At 41.5% G+C, this 14768-nt stretch overlaps 1 long non-coding RNA gene across 1 annotated transcript; it reads left to right on the top strand.

Moving 5' to 3' along the window:
* Positions 1–3790: 3790 nt before the first annotated feature.
* LOC135573575 (uncharacterized) lies at positions 3791–5293 on the top strand. The gene is made up of 2 exons (XR_010464789.1): positions 3791–4200; positions 4525–5293. It is a non-coding gene; the product is annotated as an uncharacterized LOC135573575 (long non-coding RNA).
* Positions 5294–14768: the final 9475 nt, after the last annotated feature.

Here is a 14768-nt window from a genome sequence, read left to right as displayed (position 1 = left end):
CAATGCCCCCAAATTGATGGCTCACACGGAGGCTCGCTTTTTTCCTGAGCTCTTTTTTTGTAACCTATAGCCTACTACAAGTGTTCCGTTTGGAAAACTTGAACAGTCACCTCACTGTTTTATTCGGCTCTAATGCTATATGTTTGGATCTTCTTTTTGCAAATACATAAGTATGCCTACATGGTTGGCTTATTGATCCTTGATTTGTATTAGGTGTAAAAATATCCAATATGTTCAGTAGGTTATTGATATTAAGCTTGACTTTACTCAAAGGCTCGCATTCCTTCATTATTCAGATTTGTCTCAGAGTTAAAAGAGTGAACAGAAGACATAGAAGCTTCTATTGTGTCTGGCCACAAGCCAAACTGGTGGCCCCCAATTCCCTTATGCCCCCAAAAGGTACAGTATGTCACAGCTGACATGTGGGGGTGAAATGGCTTAACCTTAATCACAGCTTTGTGTACCTAGACATGATATAGACCTACTCAAACGTTGAACTTGTGCTGGCTGTTGAATGGGGACTTTACAACATAATACACTGCATTCAGAAAGTATTCAGACCTCTTCCCTTTTCCCACATTTTGTTACATTACAGCCTTATTCTAAAATTGATACAGTTATTGTTTTTCCACATCAATCTACACACCCCATAATGACAAAGCGAAAACAGGTTTTTAGAAATGTTTGCAAAAAAAAAAATACCTTATTTGCGTAAGTATTCAGATCGTTTGCTATGAGACTTGAAATTGATCTCAGGTGCATCCTGTTTCCATTGATCATCCTTGAGATGGTTCAACAACTTGATTGTAGTCCACCTGTTGTAAATTCCATTGATTGGACATGATTTGGAAAGGCACACACCTGTCTATATAAGGTCCCACAGTTGACAGTGAATGTCAGAGCAAAAAGCAAGCCATGAGGTCGAAGGAATTGTCCGTAGAGCTACGAGACAGGATTGTATCGAGGCACAGATCTGGGGAATGGTACCAAAAACATTCTGCAGCATTGAAGGTCCCCAAGAACACAGTGGCCTCCATCATTCTTAAATGGAAGAAGTTTGGAACCACCAAGACTCTTCCAATAACTGGCAGCCCGGCCAAACTGAGCAAACTGGGGAGAAGAGCCTTAGTCAGGGAGTTCCTCTGTGGAGATGGGAGAACCTTCCAGAAGGACAACCATCTCTGCAGTACTCCACCAATCAGGCCTTTATGGTGGAGTGGCCAGACAGAAGCCACTCCTCAGTAAAAGGCCCATGACAGCCTGCTTGGAGTTTGCCAAAAGGCACCTAAAGGACTCTCAGACCATGAGAAACCAGATTTTCTGGTCTGATGAAACCAAGATTGAATTCTTTGGACTGAATGCCAAGCGTCACGTCTGGAGGACACCTGGCACCATCCCTGCGGTGAAGCGTGGTGGCGGCAGCATCATGCTGTGGAGATGTTTTTCAGTGTCAGGGACTGGGAGACTAGTCAGGATCTAGGGAAAGATGAACGGAGCAAAATACAGCGAGATCCTTGATGAAAACCTACTCCAGAGCGCCAGGGCCTCAGACTGGGGCCGAAGGTTCACCTTCCTACAGGACAATGACCGTAAGTACACAGCAAAGACAATGCAGGAGAGGCTTCGGGACAAGTCTCTGAATGTCCTTGAGTGGCGCAGCCAGAGCCCGGACTTGAACCCGATCTAACATCTCTGGAGAGACCTGAAAATAGCTGTGCAGCGATGCTCCCCATCCAAGCTGATAGAGCTTGAGAGAATCTGCAGAGAAGAATGGGAGAAACTGCCCAAATACAGGTGTGCCAAGCTTGTAGCGTCATACCCAAGAAGACTCAAGGCTGTAATCGCTGCCAAAGGTGCTTCAACAAAGTAAAGGGTCTGAATACTTATGTAAATGTGGTACAATATTTCTGTTTATTTACAATACATTTGCAAAAATGTCTAATAAACCTGTTGCTTTGTCGTTATGGGATATGCGTACCATGTGTAGATTGATGAAGGAAAAAAACAATTTAATCCATTTTAGAATAAGGCTGAAACGTAACAACATTTGGAGGGATCTGAATGCTTTCCGAATGCTTTCCAAATGCACTGCATGCATTTTCACTCCATTCTCAGTCCCCCGCTGTGTCTTGACTGCTTTCCTTGGCACTGCCTATCCCATTCCATCACAGCTGGATATTGTATATGCAGAGGCCTTATGGACCTTGCATCTGTGCTCCAGACTACAAATTTAACACACATTCTACATTCCTGATGTTTTATGATTCCAGGGATTCAGGCCTATTTGTTCCAGATATAATGTCTCAAGCAGTCTTCTATTCCGTGACATTTTCATTGTTCTCTCTATCCAATGGCATGGACTAATTTGACACATTCCAGGCTACTTAACAGCTGAAGCAGCAGTCAATGGCATGATGATTCAAATGCACATAGTGCCCTCTACTGTCAGAAACTGCCATTACATAACCTACTACAACAACACTATGTTGCTGCTGGCTGGGATGTTGGTTACCAGGGATAGTAGCATGATGTAGAACAATAGCTGGCGCTAGATTGATTTTGGGTTCCAAGAGTCAGCATTTCTAAGCACCTTCACAGGGCTTATATAAACGCTTCACAAATCATTTATAAGTTGAGTTATGAAACATTTGGCAAAGCATAGGTGAATTAATGGTTGTACAGGCCTAGGTAATGTCACAGTACCAGAACCATAGAAATCGAATCTCAATCTAGTTCTGTGACCAGCACTCTGGGCCATCATTTTGGTGAAGCATAATGTTGTTGTCGTGGCAACACAACCCGACAATCCAGCTGTTGCACAAAATGTGTACTTCATTTCTTAGCCGCTTCTACTGAATATTTGGAGAAGAGCAAAACACAAATCTATCAGCAACGTATTGGCCAGAGTGACACCTCAGTCTAAATACTCAGATGGAAATTGATAGATGTAATTTCTTGTCTTCATTTCAGATATATATTTTTTCCCCCACCGACCTGAAAATCCAAAGAGGACAACAAACAACATCCTTGTGCTCTGAGTATGCCCTGATCGATCATCTGAGTATGCCCTGATCGAACATCTGAGTATGCCCTGATCGATCATCTGAGTATGTCCTGATCGATCATCTGAGTATGCCCTGATCGATCATCTGAGTATGCCCTGATCGATTATCTGAGTATGCCCTGATCGATCATCTGAGTATGCCCTGATCGATCATCTGAGTATGCCCTGATCGATCATCTGTAGCCTAATCAAGTAGCCTATTTGGTTGGCTATTTTCTTAAACAATCTATCTAACTGTACTAATGTATTATCATGTCCCCTCTGTTACTAAATGTGATTAAATATGACTTTTTCTGTTTTACTGTATATCAATAATGGGGCTAGACGAGACTGGACTGGACTAGACTGGACTAGACTAGACTGGACTGAATATAATAGAAACCAGGTTTCCCTTTGTAATCCATGTTAGTGTGCAAGCCCTGCCACATCCGACGCGCGTCAGAGCTGGTGTAGTAGGATTTGATTTTCGACCTGTAATGACACTTTGCCTGTTTGATGGTTCATCGGAGGGAGTAGCAGGATTTCTTATAAGCTTCAGGGTTAGCTCATTGAAAGCAGCAGCTCTAGCTTTTCTTTAGCTCAGTGAGGATGTTGCCTGGTTGGAATATGTATGTACGGTCACTGTGGGGACGATGCACTTATTTTTGAAGCCGGTACTGATGTGGTAAACTCCTCAATGCCATTGGATGAGTCTCGGAACATATTCCAGTCTGTGCTAGCGAAACAGTTCTGTAATTTAGCATCCATTTCATTGGACCACTTCTGTATTGTGCACGTCACTGGTACTTCCTGTTTGACTTTTTCTTGTAAGGAGGAATCCGGAGGATAGAGTTGTGGTCAGATTTGTCAAATGGAGGGTGAGGAAGAGCCTTGTATGTGTCCCTCTGTGTGGAGTAAAGGTGGTCTAGAGTTTTGTTGCCTGTAGTTAGTTGACACGTTGGTAGAAATGAGGTAAAACCGATTTCAGTTTTCCTGCAATAAAATCACCGGCCACTGGGAGAACCTGTTGGACGTGAGACTGAACAAAGAAAGGACAAGAGACGCCCTCATGAGATGAAGATCAGAGCAGCGGTGGATGAGAGGAAATAGTAAAATCGCTAGACTTATCAAGACTTATCAAGTCGTTGAAAAGACAGGTACAGATACTTCACTCACCTTCTCGTAATGTTTCCTTACCTTGACGGTAATCTGAGACTGAGATCCACACCCTGGTTTGTATACCGAATAGAAATATAAGCTACAATAGTGCAAATAGCCAGAGCCATAGGAATATGACAATAATATTAGACAGGTACAGCCACGTTTCGCTAACATTATCTTGTATATTGCCAGAGCCACTATTCAGTTGAGATTGAATGGACCACACGTAGCATATTCTTGTTTGTAGCCTATGCATAAACTAGCTCAAAATAGTGATGCTGTAACTGTAGAAATTACTTAACTGTTTCTTTCACTTTCAGATTCCCAGACTGGACAGCTACAGGGATTATTACATCCCCAACCTCATCAAAAGGGAATAGGATGAAGAGAGGAACACACACACACACACACACACACACACACACACACATACACACGATAATCCATCCATGTGATTGATATGGCATATCAAGAAGATGATTAAGCAGCATGATCATTACACAAGTACAGCTTGTGCTGGGGACGATAAAAGGCACATCGATGGCAATTTGAATGCACAGAGATACTGCGATGAGATCCCGAGGTCCATTGTCGTGCCGTTCATCCACCCCCATCCACATCATGTTTCAGCATGATAATGCACAGCCCCATGTTGCAAGGGTCTGTACACAATTCCTGGAAGCTGAAAATATCCTAGTTCTTCCATTGCCTGCATACTCACCAGAAATGCCACCCATTGAGCATGTTTGGGATGCTCTGGATCGACGTGTAGGACAGCGTGTTCTAGTTCCTGCCAATATCCAGCAACTTTGCACAGCCATTGAAGAGGAGTGGGACTATATTCAACAGGTCACAGTCAACAGCCTGATCAACTCTATGCGGAGGAGATGTGTCGTGCTACATGAGGCAAATGGTGGTCACACCAGATACTGACTGGTTTTCTGATCCATGTCCCTACCTTTTTTAAAGGGATATATCTGTGACCAACAGATGCATATCTGTATTGCCAGTTATGTGAAATCAATAGACTTCAAATCCATAGACTTCAATCCTTATATGAACTGTAACTCAGTAAAATCTTTGAAATTGTTGCATGTTGCGTTCATATTTTTTCTCAGAAACTGCCTTTTCACGCACGACAGTGTCTAGGTTTTAACGAGAATGGTGCGACAAACAAAAAACACCCAGTCAGCAGCAGTCCTGTGGGAAAAAAACAGCTTGTTGATGAGAGAGGTTGAAAGAGAATGGCAAGAATTGTGCAAGCTGCAGGCAGGTCACAAACAGACAAATACCAGCGCACACAACAGTGGTGTGCAGAACAGCATCTCGGAACGCACTACTCGTCGATCCTTGTCATGGATGGGTTATTGCAGCAGACGACCACACCACACAATCATTTTCAGGTCTTGACATAGATTTTCAAGAAGATTTCATTCAAAGCTGTAACTCGGCCACTCGGGACTTATTAGGACATTTCAGCTTTTCATTTTGTAGTAATTTGTAAAAATGTCTAAAATTATAATTCCACTCTGACATTAATTTCACTTTTGACATTAATCTACACTACCGGCCAAAGGTTTTTCATTCAACAGTTTTTCTTTATTTTTACTATTTTATACATTGTAGAATAATAGTGAATACATCAGAACTATGAAATAACACATATGGAATCATGTAGTAACCAAAAAAAGTGTTAAACAAATCAAAATATATTTTATATTTGAGATTCTTCAAATTGCCAGCCTTTGCCTTGATGACAGCTTTGCACACTCTTGGCATTCTCTCAACCAGCTTCATGAGGTAGTCACTTGGAATATATTTCAATTAACAGATGATCTCATATGTATTTCCCACCGTAAAGCATGGAGGAGGAGGTGTTATGGTGTGGGGGTGCTTTGCTGGTGACACTGTCTGTGATTTATTTAGAATGTATTTATTTATTTTAAATTTTACCCCCTTTTCTCCCCAATTGTTGTTAGTAATTACTATCTTGTCTCATTGCTACAACTCCCGTATGGGCTCGGGAGAGACGAAGGTCGAAAGCCATGCGTCCTCCGAAACACAACCCAACCAAGCCGCACTACTTCTTAACACAGCGCGCCTCCAACCTGGAAGCCAGCCACACCAATGTGTCGGAGGAAACACCGTGCACCTGGCTACCTTGGTTGCACTGGTGCGCGATGAGACAAGGATATCCCTACCGGCCAACCCTCCCTAACCCAGACGACGCTAGGCCAATTGTGCGTAGCCCCATGGACCTCGAGAACACGAGAAAGTAAGAAGCTATATTCAGGGTCAGTTCCAATACCATATTTCAATGTGCAGGGATACTGGAGTGATAGAGGTAGGTATGTATAGTGGTAAAGTGACTAGGCTATACATTGAGTGTACAAAACATTAAGAAGACCTTCCTAATATTGAGTTGAATCCTCCCTCTTTTGTCCTTAGAACAACCTCAATTTGTCAGGCCATGGACTCTACAAGGTGTTGAAAGCTTTCCGTAGGGATGATGGCCCATTGACTCCAATGCTTCCCACAATTGTGTCAAGTTGGCTGGATGTCCTTTGGGTGGTGGACTATTCTTGATACATTAAGAGTTTAATGTACATGCTACTTCACAATATCATACTGGAACTATTCTGTTAAAATAACTAACCAAAATATATTTTTAGAGGGTGATGGTGCTTGATGCTGCTGTGAACCACCACAAGTATATCTTTGTTGATGAAAAGGGCTTCAAACTGGCCAAGACTCTGCGCCGTGGACGGAAACTCATCGGCCATAGGGCGACAGTCCAAGTGCCTGGACAATGTGGGGAAAATGTCTCCATGTGCGCAGCTATCTCTGAAGATGGTATGGTAGTACATTTAATGATTTTGTTTGTTTGTTGCATGAATGATTGTAGAGGATGTCTTCATTGATTACACATTGGATATATATTACACGGGCACACACACATGTAAATAGTGCCGTGCATGCACTCAAACATATTCATTTGGCCTTGCTGTTATGATTGTTGTTGTCCTTGATGTCTTTTGTTTTTTGCCATGTTGTTTTCTGTTTTCCCTCCCTCATTTTTGTCTTTTATTCATTTTGTTGGTTGTTGGGGCATTGGGAGGGGTCTTGGGGTGGGGAATGGAATTATTTTATTTATTTTTCCCGGGGGCGTTGACCCTGGTTGCTTCTGTGTATTGAGGCTGTTAGATGACTAATGTGATGTAGTTGTTGAGCAGCTTCCCTGCAAGTATATTGTATGTTTTAAATATTACAAAAGAAATAGTTGTGAAAATGTACCACATCACTGTGAAGCTACAGTAGAACCAAAGTAATACTTTTTTTTACTGACTTAGACAACCAGGTGAGGGGAGTTCCTTACTAATTAGTGACCTTAATTCATAACTCTAGTACAAGCGTGGAGCGAATGTCACGTTCTGACCTTTATTTCCTTTGTTTTGTCGTTATTTAGTATGGTCAGGGCGTGAGTTGGGGTGGGCAGTCTATGTTTGTTTTTCTATGATTTTGGGATTTCTATGTTTCGGCCTAGTATGGCTCTCAATCAGAGGCAGGTGTCGTTAGTTGTCTCTGATTGAGAAACATACTTAGGTAGCCTGGGTTTCACTGTTTGTTTGTGGGTGTTTGTTTCCGTGTCTGTGTTTGTCGCCACACGGTAGTGTTTTGGTATTCATAGTGTTCAGATCATGTTTTTAAATAAACAACCATGGACACTTACCACGCCGCATCTTGGTCCGATCCCTGCTACACCTCCTCTTCAGACGAAGAGGAGGAAAACCCTTACAGCGAAAACCAGCAGACCCTCCGTGGAATGAGTTTGACACATGCCTTAGACCCACTACTATTTGCATACTGCCCCAAACAGATCCACGGACGACGCAATCGCACTGCACACTGCCCTATCCCACCTGGATAAGAGGAATACCTATGTACGAACGCTGTTCATCGACTACAGCTCAGCCTTCAACACCGTAGTGCCATCCAAGCTCATCACTAAGCTGGGTCCTGTACTTCCTGACGGCCGACCCCCTAATTTGGACAATATCCCTCATTTATTGGTGGAGCTGGCTGCGTGGGTGGACTCCCTAATAGGTTACACACCCAGTGCATATGGATGGCTTGTACATTTCTCAAATGTCCGATCAATTTTTATCTTCCCACTAAATTTTCCTAACGGCAAAAAGTAAATGGACAGTCCTTCAACTTAGTGGATTTGGCTATTTCAGCCAAACCCGTTGCTGACAGGGGTATAAAATCAAGAACACCGCCATGCAATCTCCATAGACAAACATTGGTAGTAGAAGAGTGTACTGAAGAGCTCAGTGACTTTCAACGTGGCAAGATCAAGCACAAGTCAGTTCGTAAAAATGTCTGCCCTGCCAGAGCTGCCCCGGTGAACTGTAAGTGCTGTTATTGTGAAGTGGAAACGTCTAAGAGCAACAATGGCTCAGCCGCGAAGTGGTAGGCCACACATGCTCACAGAACGCGAGTGCTGAAGCACGTAGTGCGTAAAAATCGCTTATCCTCTGTTGCAACACTCACTACCAAGTTCCAAACTGCCACTGGAAGCAAGGTCAGCACAAAAACTGTTTGTCGGGAGCTTCATAACCTGTCAGCCAACAACAACATGTCTAGGACTGCTAGCGGAACCCCTCGCCAACAGCCAATGAAATTGCAGGGCGCCAAATACAAATCAACAGAAATCTCATAAATCAAATTTCTCAAACATACAAGTATTAGGCACCATTTTAAAGATACAATTCTCTTTAATCCAGCCACAGTGTCTGATTTCAAAAATGCTTTACAGCAAAAGCTCCACAAACGATTATGTTAGGTCACCACCAACTCACAGACAAACCCAGCCATTTTTCCAGCCAAAGAGAGGAGTCACAAAAAGCACAAATAGAGATAAAATTAATCACTAACCTTTGATGATCCTCATCAGATGACACTCATAGGACTTCATGTTACACAATACATGTATGTTTTGTTCGGTAAGGTTCATATTATATCCAAAAATCTCATTTTACATTGGCGTGTTATGTTCAGTAGTTCCAAAACATGCAGCCACATGAATTCACAGAAATACTCATTATAAATGTTGATGAACATTCAAGTGTTATGCATGGAACTTTAGATACACTTCTCCTTAATGCAACCGCTGTGTTAGATTTTTTTTTTTTACTTTACAGAAAAAGCATAATCTGGGAACGGCACTCAGAGCCCAAACCAGCCAAAAGAAATATCCGCCATTTTGCGCAGTCAACATTAGTCATAAATAGCATTATAAATATTCACTTACCTTTGATGATCTTCATCAGAATGCAGTTCCCCAATAAATGTTTGTTTTGTTCGATAATGTCCATTTATGTCCATTCATGTCCAAATAGCTTCTTCTGTTAGGGCGTCAGGTAAACAAATCCAAAAGTCAAATCTGGTCCAGTCAGAAGAAAAGTTTAAAAAATTATATTACAGGTCGAAGAAACTTGACAAACTAAGTATAGAATCAATCTTTAGGATGTTTTTATCATAAATGTTCAATAATGTTCCAACCGGAGAATTCCATTGTCTGAAGAAAAGCAATGGAACGAGAGATACCTCTCATGTGAAATGTGACTGAGAACGAGGCTTCTGGCAGACCCCTTAGTCAAACAGCTCTCATCTGGCCCCCCTTCACAGGAGCAGCCTGAAACAACGTTCTAAAGACCGTTGACATCTAGTGGAAGCCTTAGGAAGTGCAAAATATCCCATATCCCACTGTGAATTCGATAGGGGCTGAGTTCAAAAACTCCAAACCTCTGATTTCCGGAGTTCTGTTATACTCACAGACATCATTCAAACAGTTTTAGAAACTTCAGAGTGTTTTATATCCAATAATAATAATAATATGCATATATTAGCATCTGGGACTGAATAGGAGGCAGTTCACTCTGGGCACGCTATTCATCCAAAAGTGCTATCCCAAAGAAGATAAAATGGCTTTCCATGGCCGAGCAAGCCTAAGATCACCATGCACAATGCCAAGTGTCGGCTGGAGTTGTGTAAAGCTCGCCACCATTGGACTCTGGAGCAGTGGAAACACATTCTTTGGAGTGATGAATCACACTTTATCATCTGGCAGTCTGACGGACAAATCTGGGTTTGGTGGATGCCAGGAGAACTCTATCTGACTGATTGCATAGTGCCAACTGTAAAGTTTGGTGGAGGAGGAATAATAGTCTGGGGCTGTTTTTCATCGTTCGGACTAGGCCCCTTAGTTCTAGTGAAGGGAAATCTTAACGTACAGTGTACAGTGAAGAATAACTTGACTGGCCTGCACAGAGCCCTGACCTGAATTGGAATGCCGACTGCGAGCCAGGCCTAATCGCTCTTGTGGCTGAATGAAAGCAATCCCTGCAGCAATGTTCCAACATCTAGTGGAAAGCCTTTCCAGAAGAGTGGAAGCTGTTATAGCAGCAAAGGGGGGACCAACTCCATTTAAATGCCCATGATTTTGGAATGAGATGTTCGACAAGCAGGTGTCCACATACTTTGGTCTGTATAGTATAGGGTACTGTAGGGTACAAAATAAACTTTCCAAGGTCACTGATTCACCCAATGATGAAGATGAAGCATAGATTACTCACCAGTGATGGCCGATGCGGCTCGTGCCAGTATCTGAAGTTAAGCTACTTTTAAAAGAAAACAGTGGTGTTCGCTCAGAATGGCTCAAAAGTTGTTGAGAGGCGGACGAACAGCTGCAATCAACCATAGAAATATAATCCATAAATGGCAGTTCCCATTCAAGTCAGGACTGGCAGCCGTTCTCTGTAGTTAAATGATGCCCTCTATTAGTAGTAGTATTTTGTAGTAGTAGTAGTATTTTGAAATAGTATTTAGTAGTAGTGGTATTTTGAATGATTTTATTTATGTGTGTTCAGACAGGAGTAATATCATTTTGGGGAGAATTATTATTTATAGCCTGATTTTGTCCAAATTATTTCAATTCATCAGGGGGTGCTGCAGCATCCCCAGCACGCCTACTTCCCGCGGCTATGGACGTGTACACTTATCCTTTTTTTAAACTGACTATTGTATTTCTTGATTAAATCTGACTTCGTTTAAAATAATGATTAATCCAGGAATGTCACATGTTCGTAGACACTAGATAAATCAATTAAATTTTGCTCAATTACTTCCGAACCCTCGTGTCCGCAGAGCTCCTCCTAACCACTCTATTGTCTCTCTGTCATTTCAAATCCTGAGTCCAGACATGTCCAGGCCGTGCTGTTTGGGGATATATATGAGGTATTATTGAAAATTGGGTGGCACGGAGAGAATGGAGGAGAGAAACAGGGAGGTGGGCAGGGTGGAGACAAAGCTGCAGCCTTGCTTCTCTTCTCTTTTTCTCATTAGATGAGTTGCTTCTGTCAGAGGTCATCTTGGTCTGTATGGCCCACCTAGTTTAGTAGCACCAACGCTTCCACCCTGGTCAGTGTCACTGAAGTCATGCAGAGACATATCTCTGGTGGACTTTTACCAATACAGTGTTCGTCGATGAATATTCAAACCGTGGAGTGTTTCAGGTGCACATTTACAGACTCCCGGAGAGTAGGCCAAATAAGACTTCCTGTTAGGATTTTCATGATTAGAGCATAGGGTTGATAGTCGAAATATAGCAAGATCTGTTGTCAATCTGCTTCAAGTGTGGTCAGGGGAATGCTAAATAGCATGTGGGAGGCAACGTGGTCTCGATAATGTGTCTTGACAGATAAGTAACACAAAGGGGTTTGATTGCGTCACCAAAAAAGGGAAGTGCAGAAGTGAAAGGCATGCAGGGTGAGATATGTGGCTGTACAAGGGAGTTGACCAGTTTTGGTCTATTTCTGGGAAAACGCATTTCCTTGATAAGATTAGTCCCGTCTCGAATAAATATATTTTGTAGGAGGTACGCACTCAAAAAAGAAAATGTAAAAATGATTTATGCTATTTTATCATTGTGTCTCATCTCTAACCTAGCGGGTGCAGGTAGTAACCTGAGTGTTTCCCAGTGTCTCCAGCTGATTCTGGTCTCTGTCACATCCCTATAGTGTTTGCTGAGATGTCCATGGGCTGACCATTGGGCCATATGTCAGACAGAGGGCCCTCATGATAAAGCAAAGTACCTCCTCGCCGTCCTGGATATGTCATACCTGGTTATTCCCCCCTGGTCTGAGGGCCAAAAACATGGGCAGAAAATACAGATCTTTTTCTCTGCTTTGGCCATGTTGCTGAGCCATCAGCCATGTCAAGACTCTTTAGTGCCAACTGAGTGGCACAATGACGGCCTCCATCTACAGTAGCCCTCGGCTATACCTGTGATAACCAAAAAGTAAACAACACAGTGTTTATTCATAGCCTACGTTGAAATGAGGACAGTTGGAAAATATTTAAAACACCATTGAGGGGGTTAGGGACATGAGTGCAAGACATAAAACAGATATTTTTTTACAATGTTATTGTTGGTATTGACAGTACAATATGGTAGGCTGTTTAAGACGTTTAGTAGTAGCCTATAAGTTATTTCACAAATTGTGCAAGAAATTCACATTCAGTTGAAGAAAGAGAACCCTATCTAATAAAACACAATGTATTTTGCAAGAGGAAGGAAGCTTTCAAACAGACTACATTTGAAATGCATTATTCAGCAAGTTTCATCATCTTCTCTGAAAATGATGTGGAGATCTGCCTGGTTGAATAAATGTTGTTGTCCAATTGAACCAACGTGGAACAGACTTTGAATTGACATCTGTGCCCAGTGGGTGTGGGTTTTTCCCAGTGAGCAAAATGACGTTGAAAATAAGTATTTTCCAGATGTTGAAATTAGGTTCATTTTCAGTTGTGAATGAAAGTTAAAAAGAGGTATTTTCCGGAATTTGAAAAGGCGTCATTTACGGACAAATTTCATTCACTTATACATTCACTTATATCTACATAAAGAAAGATCACAATATGTCATATGTATTATTCCTCCCATCTGTCATATGCATTTATGTTAGCTTTTCCAATAGTGTTAAAAAATGTCGTTCCCTACTCGGGGAGCTGGGCCGTCACCGACGTTCGTTTCACGTGAGCGGTTCAGAGACGTCTTTGAGCAGTCCCAGACATCCTAATATTTTCAAACATGTTTGATTTTAAAGGCAGAAAATCTACAATGCTCTTGTAGTTTGAGATGTGCAAGGACAAGTTTTGAGAACAGTGATCAGCAATAGCCAATGAGAGCTCGCCAGAGAACAAGCCAGTGAGATGATGACGTCTTATCACATTACCCAGAATGTGTAGACTCTCGAACAGGAGCGATTACTACTACTAGCCTACTAGTATGCATTTGTGCTTGCCTTTAACCAAAGCCGAAGTGTTAAATCATTACAGCTCTGAAGTTCGCAAGCAATGTTATACAATTCAAAATGAATTGGCAGTAGTTTAAGGTAGTACTTAAGTAAAAATACTTGAAAGTACTACTTAAGTCGTTTTGGGGGTATCTGTACTTTACTTTACTATTTCTATTTTTGACAACTTTTACTTTTATTTCACTACATTCCTAAAGAAAATTATATACTTTTTACTCCATACATTTTTCCTGACACCCAAAAGTACTTGGTACATTTTGAATGTTTAGCAGGACAGGAAATGGTCCAATTCACACACTTATCAAGAGAGCATCCCTGGTCATCCCTACTGCCTCTGATCTGGCGGACTCACTAAACACATGCTTCGTTTGTAAATTATATCTGAGTGTGTCCCTGGCTCTCCGTAAATTTAAAAAACAAGAAAATGGTGCCGTCTGGTTTGCTTAATATAAGGAATTTGAAATGATTTATTTACTTTTGATACTTAAGTATATTTTAGCAATAACATTTACTTTTAATACTTAAGTATATTTAAAACCAAATACTTTTAGACGTCTCTCAAGTCGAGTCATTTTCTAATGAAGGTGTTTTCACTTTTACTCAAGTACGACAATTGGATACTTTTTCCACCACTGTGAATAAGCTAGATCAGTGGTATTTAAACTATTTCTGCGAGGACCACATTTTTGCTGCAAGCATTTCTGGGATCCTATTTCGCAAGAATTTGTCTGAAAAGCAATGCATTTCGATTTTTACTTCAACAAATAACATTCAAATCATTACAATTAATCTCTTATCAAAATTAAAAGAAACCATTAAATACATTTATATATTGTCCCACATTTTGAATTACACTGAGCTAGATATTACAGTACTGTATGACAAGCGTGAATGTATAACTGAAAACTTTCTGAGTCTGCTTTGAACCACAGCTCGTTCTAGCTACACAACCTAATCACATCATTGTTTTTGCGAGACAGCGTGGTATAGCGAATCCACGTGACCAAGTGAAGATCCTTGTATTGTGTGACCCCCTTTTGTGTAACATTGGTCAGTGTGTGCACCACTATGTTGGCAAGACAAAACACTTTAGGAAAGACAGTTGTTTAATGTGAGAGGCTACACAATGTTATTATTTTTGAAAGTCTAGATAAGAGCATCTTCTAAAAGCCAAAAATGTAAAT

This window comes from Oncorhynchus nerka, linkage group LG10 (assembly GCF_034236695.1).
Source record: "Oncorhynchus nerka isolate Pitt River linkage group LG10, Oner_Uvic_2.0, whole genome shotgun sequence".
Lineage (NCBI taxonomy): Eukaryota > Metazoa > Chordata > Actinopteri > Salmoniformes > Salmonidae > Oncorhynchus > Oncorhynchus nerka.
The sequence above is the reverse complement of the archived record's forward strand: the minus strand, read 5'-3'. Positions and strand labels throughout refer to the sequence as shown.